Below are 7391 nucleotides of genomic sequence, written 5' to 3'. Positions count from 1 at the left end.
GAACAATCTAGAATAAAGGGGTGAGTGAAATGAGGTGAAAGGAAATGTTCCAAATCTCCCCATAGCGTCCATGCTACGATGAGTGTAGATTGTTATGTGATTGCATCTTTGGCTATGGATGCTTATTATTTACGTCTTTAAACTTTGGATACATTTCTCACATATAAGCCCCAGGGCACATTTACAAGCACTGTTGAAAGAAAAAAAAAAAAAGAAGATTGAGAAAGCTGTGTTATCTATTTATTCCAGGGGAGATTTACTTCATTTTTTTCTTTATTTATTTATTTATTTATTTATTTATTTGATTTATACAGCTGGGTCCAGCACAAGCCCCTGGGCACGTTCACATCAATTAAAACCACAGATAGAAGCAGAATGCTGAATACAAACAAAATCAACAATTAATGGACTATCCCCAACTGTAAAGCACTTCGGCAGAAACTTCAAATCATTCCTCCCCACGAAGCCCCTTGGGCAGGAGGCTGGGTTAACAGATGGTTAAACAATGTTAAGAGAAGACAATCCAACACGAGTACTGAGTACCGTATGTGGAGGCTGGAAGAAAGAAGGTACGTGAAACCCACTGAAGAATTTATCAGCAGAGCTATCGCTTGAATTCATGAACTTGGAGCTGGAGTTGGATGTAGCAGTAATCTGGCAAAAGTGAGCAGACAGCACAGTCCTAGCAATAGAAGGAGGAAAGGGAAGAGTCAGACATTAACTAAAATGAACTTAGTGGGACTCTAGCCAATGAGAGTGATCTGGTCGGGATTAGTCGTTCATTACAGACACAATCAAGTTTTTGACTAAGCCACAAGTTAACTTTCCTTAATCACGTGCTACTTCACCTGAGCACCCATGTAGCTGCTATATACCGCAGTGATATCTTTGGACGGGGATGAGAATAAGGCACGCAATTTTCGTTTTTGGTGTTACACTTTAGTGAAAATTGGTAATATGAGATTAAGAAAAACCTACAATTGTTGTTATTATTTTGAGGTATAACACATATACAATAAATACAAATATCTTAAGTAATAGGGCAACAAATTCTTTACTTATACATTATGGAAATATGGAACATACACATATACATACATATGCATATACAAATGAAAATATGGAACATTTCCAGCATCACCAAAGTCTCCATCAGGCCCCTTCACAGGCAATATTCCACCCCCAGAGATAATCACTATTCTGATTTCTGTCACCATAAGTTAGTCTTGACTGTTCTCAAACTTCATGTAAATGATATACAGTATGCATTCTTTTGTAGCTGGCTTCTTTCACTCAATATTGTATCTGTGTTACTTATTCATGTTGTTGCAGGTAGCAATTGTACATATTTTTATTGCTAGGGGGTATTATATTGTATGAATACACTGCAATTTATCCATTCAATTGTGGATGGACTTTTGGATTGTTTTGTGTTTTGATGATGAGGAGGAGGAGGAGGAGCGTGGGAAGGAGGATGATAGAACTGCTATGAACAGAGTAGTGCATTATAGTACATGACTATATAGCACAGGATAGTCTTTGGGCATTTATCTAGGAATGGCATTGTTGGGTCATGAGATAAACGTATGTTCAGTCTCAATATGTATTGCTAAACAATTTTCCTAAGTGGCTGTACCAATTTACCTTTTCATGAAAAATATAAATGTTCAAGTTGCACCACATCCTTGTCAACACTTGGCATCATCAGTCTATTTAAGTGTACCCATCATGGTACATGGTGACATCTCACTGTAGTTTTGATTCGCATTTTCCAGATGATTATTGCACAATCTTTTATAGCCCTGTTGACCTTTTTGATATTCTCATCTGTGAAGGCCTACTTAATTTTTTTGTCCAGCGCTTTATTGGGTGGTCCGTCCCTGTCTTTAAATTGAATTTGTAGGAATTTATAATACATCATGGATATAAGTTCTAGCTGCGTGGATGTATTGTCAATTTCTTCTCTTTGTGGCTTGCATTTTCACCCTCTTAATGGTGTTTTTGATTAAAAGGAGTCTTAAGTTTTATTGAAGTTCAATTTATCAATCTTTCATTTATATGGTTAGTGAGTTTTGTGTCCTCTTTAAGAAATGAGAGCCTATTCCAAGGTTGTGAGATTCTCCTGTGTTTTCTTCTAGAAACTTTATTGCTTTACCTTTCACATTCAGGTCTATCCATGTCAAATAAATTATTGTTCCATACTGATATCCCATTGCACCCTTCACTGAGGCGTCCATCCTTCCCCTACCAAACTGCAATGGTGTCTTTGTTGTAGAGTAGGTGGCCATATATGTGTGGGTATGTTTCTGCATTCTTTATTCAGTCTCTTTGGTCTATTTGTCCACCTTTGCACAAATACCACATCCCAAGTCTTGATACTTCAATTTTAGCTCCACTAATCTTTAAATTTTTTTAATATTTATTTATTTTTGAAGTACAGAGACACAGCACATGAGCGAGAGAGGGGCAGAGAGAGAGGGCGACACAGAAGCCGAAGCAGACTCCAGGCTCTGAGCTGTCGGCACAGAACCCGACACAGGGCTTGAATTCATGAGGCATGAGATCTTGACCTGAGCCAAAGTTGGACACTTGACCAACTGAGCCACCCAGGCTCCCCTAACTCCACTAATTTTAATATCTTTATATGATTATCTTTCTCCTTTCCGTGATTTTGTTGGTTTTTCTTTTTTGTCTCTGGATCTGATTCTTGACTGAAACTATCTCTAGAGCCTATTTCTCTTCCATGACTTTATTTCTTTCTCCCTGTTATGTAAGGGGGTCCCCAAAGCTACACAGTGTATGTATGATATGGGGCTTATTTGGAAAACACTTAGAAGCAGAAAAGAAGCACACTGCCCCTGAATCCATGTCTGTTCCATAAATACGTTTACATGAAAACAACAAGGCTTCAGTGAAGCAGGGCCTGCCTCAGCCAGCAGGCTGGACTTGCTCCCAGGAGCACAGCAAGACAAAACAAGCTCTGCTCCACACTGTGATACGTGTTTATAGGATAGCTTAGGAAGAGCTAAAGAACACCTAGCTTCTCTAAGTGAGATCTCTAACAAAGATAGGGAAGGATCTCCAAGCTCAGAAACATTGCTAAGAAGTATATGGACCATTGGGCGCCTGGGTGGCTCAGTCGGTTAAGCGTCCGACTTCAGCTCAGGTCACGATCTCACGGTCCGTGAGTTTGAGCCCCGTGTCGGGCTCTGGGCTGACGGCTCAGAGCCTGGAGCCTGCTTCTGATTCTGTGTCTCCCTCTCTCTCTGCCCCTCCCCCATTCATGCTCTGTCTCTCTCAGTCTCAAAAATAAATAAACATTAAAAAAAAATTTTTTTTTTAAAAAAAAGAAGTGTATGGACCGAGGGTCAAGGTCTTTATTCTGAGGTCCCTGGGAACAGTTTTGCCTGGCAGGACCACCAACAACCAAATGTCTTTTCTCTGATCAAGCTGAGGCAGCTCTCTGCTAAGCTACCTAAAGGAGGAAGAAAATTTGCCTCCAGACCATCTGGATTTATCTGTCATCACTCCCCACTCCCTACATTCTTTACTGTTTGTTATATTTAAATTTTAGTTAGTTAACATACAGTGCAATATCAACTTCAAGAGTAGAATTCGCTGATTCATCACTTACGTAAAACATCCAGTGCTCATCACAAGTGCCCTCCTTAATACCCATCACCCATCTAGCCCATCCCCCCACCCACTTCCCTCCGTCAACCCACAGTTGTTCTCCATCACTAACAGTCTCCTGTGGTTTGTTTCCCTCTCTTCTCTTTCCCCCTGATTTCCATATGTTCATCTGTTTTGTTTCATTATTATTATTGTTATTATTATTATTAAATTATGTTACGCACCAACATTCCTTGAACGCCTACTATGCAGTTGACATGCTACCAAGCTTTCCAGATATAAGGTTACACGATATGGTCACTGCCACGAAAGCATCCACATTCTCATCAACAAGCATGGTATAGAGATCTATCTAACTGCGAGGATAAGCAGTTGCCATTAGGCCCAGTCCCTCTTTTAAAGTAAAGCCCAAACTTTCATTATTCTAAGATTTCAAATGTATTTATGGCTTGTACATTTGTAAAATAATTGAAGTGAGTAGTTTTTAAAATTACTTGTTGCATTATATTTGTGTCTGCTAATTTTAAAAGCAGATGTATTTATCACTGCAAAATTTAGAAACACTTTAAATATCCAGTAGGAAGGGAATAGTTAAATAAATTATGGTAAATTAACGAGATGGAATATTAATGTAGCATTAAAAGTGATCATTAAAAAGACCAAGTAACAAAACGGAAAGTGCTCCAAATTGTGTATATGCAAAAATACTAATATTTATGGACAAAACATGATGCAAATACAAAACATGTTGCAGTGATAAAATTTTAGCAAAACACAATTGTTTTCTCCTAAAATTTCCTTTAATACTATTATTTTTATAATAAATTTAAATGTAAGAGAAAAAGAAGCTAGTCTTTATTTCTTTCTCTTTGCCCATATATATTTCCACTGTATATTGATATAGACATAAAATAAGCATTTTTTTTTACTTGTGTGAATATGTATACATGTACGTCAGTTCTCCTCCATTGAAAATAGATCCTATATGGGGCGCCTGGGTGGCTCAGTCGGTTAAGCGGCCGACTTCGGCTCAGGTCACGATCTCGCGGTCCGTGAGTTCGAGCCCCGCGTCGGGCTCTGTGCTAACAGCTCAGAGCCTGGAGCCCGTTTCAGATTCTGTGTCTCCCTCTCTCTGACCCTCCCCTGTTCATGCTCTGTCTCTCTCTGTCTCAAAAATAAATAAACGTTAAAAAAAAAAATTAAAAAAAAAAAGAAAAAAAAGAAAATAGATCCTATCAAAATGGACACAGGAGCAGTGCCACTCAGGATGAGTAGCAAAGGAATTCATCCTGGAGTCTTGAACTTAAGCACTGAAAATTCTCTTTGGTTCTGTGCTTTCCATTCCTAAGAGAGCAGTAGGTAATTGCACCGTTTCTTTTGAACAACAATAGAAACAAATGTCAAAAGCACATCCACTTCCCTGTAGTACCCTGCAAGAACTGTGGCCTCTCTTGCTCCTGAAACCAGGAGCTTGGCTCTCTGGTCGTGCTACGGGAGGAGAGGGCTGGGAGCCGCTGCCCATTCCTGGTGTTCCTCTCACAGGGAGGGAGTGCCACTAGGGTAACCATCCGGCCTCTTTCTGCACCCCCTCACTCCTCTCCAAGAGCAAGCCAGGTGTAGGATCTGAGCATGCAGGATCCCTCTCAAAGCCCCGCTTTGCTGTAATTTACAGGATGAGGCTTTGTCTCTGTGGGGTGAGTCTTGCCCAGCCTTGTGCCGCTGGGGAATACATGGGTGTCAATCTATTATTCAGGATGAGGCAGCACAGTTCACGGTTGTATTTCACATTTTGCAATATCAGTTTTATCAGTAATAACAATGATATTTTGGTTTCCAATCTCTTTTATTCTTTTGTCTTATTTTGGGTATGCTCAGAATTCAAGCAAGTAAGACGGATGCTATTTATTGGGCCCCTTGAGCCTGCTGCCAGTTCCTTTTGGGAAGCTGACTTTGAGATAGGACTAGTGTACAAGAAGTTTATTAGGGAATGCTATTAGAATATCACCTGTGACAGAAGAGAAGGAAGCCAGATTGGGCAGAGGGAAAACAAGGCCGTCAACCAACTATATGAGGAGCTCAGGCCCTCAGATGGTCCCTTCAGAGTTCTACTTAGTTGGGATGAAGGGGCTGAGCCTTTATGCCTCTGCTTTTCACCACAGACCAATTATTGGATGCTAAGGAAGGGGGGTGACCTTGAGTGAGACTGCTCTCTTCCGCCAAGGACACTGCACTGAGAGGGCTGAGTGAGGCCTGAGGCCTTCAAGGAACAGATTTCCCAGAAGCTGGGGGACACTCATTCCTTCCGCGGGAGATGAGGCTCCAGATTTAGCTGTGTCTGCTACAAAGCCAGTTTCCTGAGTCGTAGGTTCTCTCAAACTAGCCTAATATTCGGCAAACAGTTTTCAAGGTCATGTGGCATACATGTACGTGTATTAACTAAATTCTCTCTGAATGTGCATATATACACATACGCACATTTTATCTGGATATTACAGAGCCCTTACACTGTTAAAATGAGTTGGCAGAAATTAAACTCTAAGCAAGTCCTCAAACTGCCACTGTGGTTGTATAGTACATTCAGTCGTTCATTGGTTCCACGAGCTTTTACTGAGTGACTGTCAGGTGCTATGTATGAAGATACACGGTGCATAAACCGTTCTGCCTACACCGAGGGTTCAACTCTCAGCTCGAACATTTGTTCCTACCTGAGGCCCTCTCAAAGCCCTGAATTACATTGCCCCTCCACCAATCTATGTTCCCATATGTGATATACTTCTTCACGCTAATTTAATCATTGATACTTTTAAAATCATCTATGACTTTGATCATCGTTATCGGAAACTATATCTGCTTTATTCACCACTCTGTTCACAGTGCCCTACAGTGGTTGGCACACAGTAACGAATTAAAGAAACCTGTTGAATCAATGAATGAATAAACAAACTGAAGAAATGTGTCCAATACTGTGACAGATCAAAACAGGAAAGCAAGCTGCCTGAGGGGCTCAGAAAATCTTCACAAAGGGAAAGACAATCGAACAAGCTCTCGGCAGCAGTGTAAGAGTCTGCCCGGTGAGTAAGGTGCAGGGCATTTGAGGGAAGAAAAAAGCTCTCAAGGATGCACAATCACATCAAGGTCTAGTAGGTTTAGTGATCAGTTGTTAATTCAGTGTGGCCAGAGCACAGGGTGATGAGGCTGCAGATATTAGATCAGGTTAGGGTCACGAGCTGCATGAATTAAACATTTCCGAAGAGAAAACTGGGAGTCAAATGAATGAGATCACGGGCAGAGTCAGAGCCAGGGGAGAGAAATACACAAAGGCATGAAAAGCACAATGTCCATCGGCTGATGCTGCAGCCCTCATTTCACATAAGGCAAGCCCCTCAGGACATTTGGCACTAGTTCAGAGCAGAGGGTAGAATAGCAATCTTGGAAAAAATGAAATAGAACCCCTGGTTCTGATGCCCAACAGCAGATGGCCTATAGGGCCCATGCACCTTTTCTTTCTGAGGCGGGAATACAGCCATCAACCCCATGAAGATTCCTCTTGCCAATGTCACAGAAAACCATCTTTTTTTCTTTGGTTGGACCAAAATTATTTTCTAAATAAACATGAGCAGATTCAAGAGGTGCTGAGCAAGAAGTCTGTTGGCAGCCAGGTGAGACAAGGACTTGACATGATCCAACCTCTGCACAAGCAGATTCAGCAGAAAGCAAGAAGCTGGCAGGTCACGAAGCTCCCTGGAAGAGTTCTCTGG

The 7391-nt window shown here is 41.0% G+C and overlaps 1 long non-coding RNA gene across 1 annotated transcript in view; it reads right to left on the bottom strand.

Annotated features, from left to right (window-relative positions):
• Positions 1 to 320: 320 nt before the first annotated feature.
• LOC132672910 (uncharacterized) overlaps positions 321 to 7391 on the bottom strand; it is a 40619-nt gene continuing 33548 nt past the window's right edge. Inside the window, exon 3 of the long non-coding RNA XR_009607772.3 lies at positions 321 to 682. This is a non-coding gene — a long non-coding RNA (uncharacterized LOC132672910). The remainder of the gene's footprint in view (positions 683 to 7391) is intronic.

This window comes from Panthera onca, chromosome C1 (assembly GCF_046562875.1).
Source record: "Panthera onca isolate mPanOnc1 chromosome C1, mPanOnc1 haplotype 2, whole genome shotgun sequence".
In the NCBI taxonomy this organism is placed as follows: domain Eukaryota; kingdom Metazoa; phylum Chordata; class Mammalia; order Carnivora; family Felidae; genus Panthera; species Panthera onca.
Note: the sequence above shows the minus strand (reverse complement) of the source record. Positions and strands in the feature narration are given on the sequence as shown.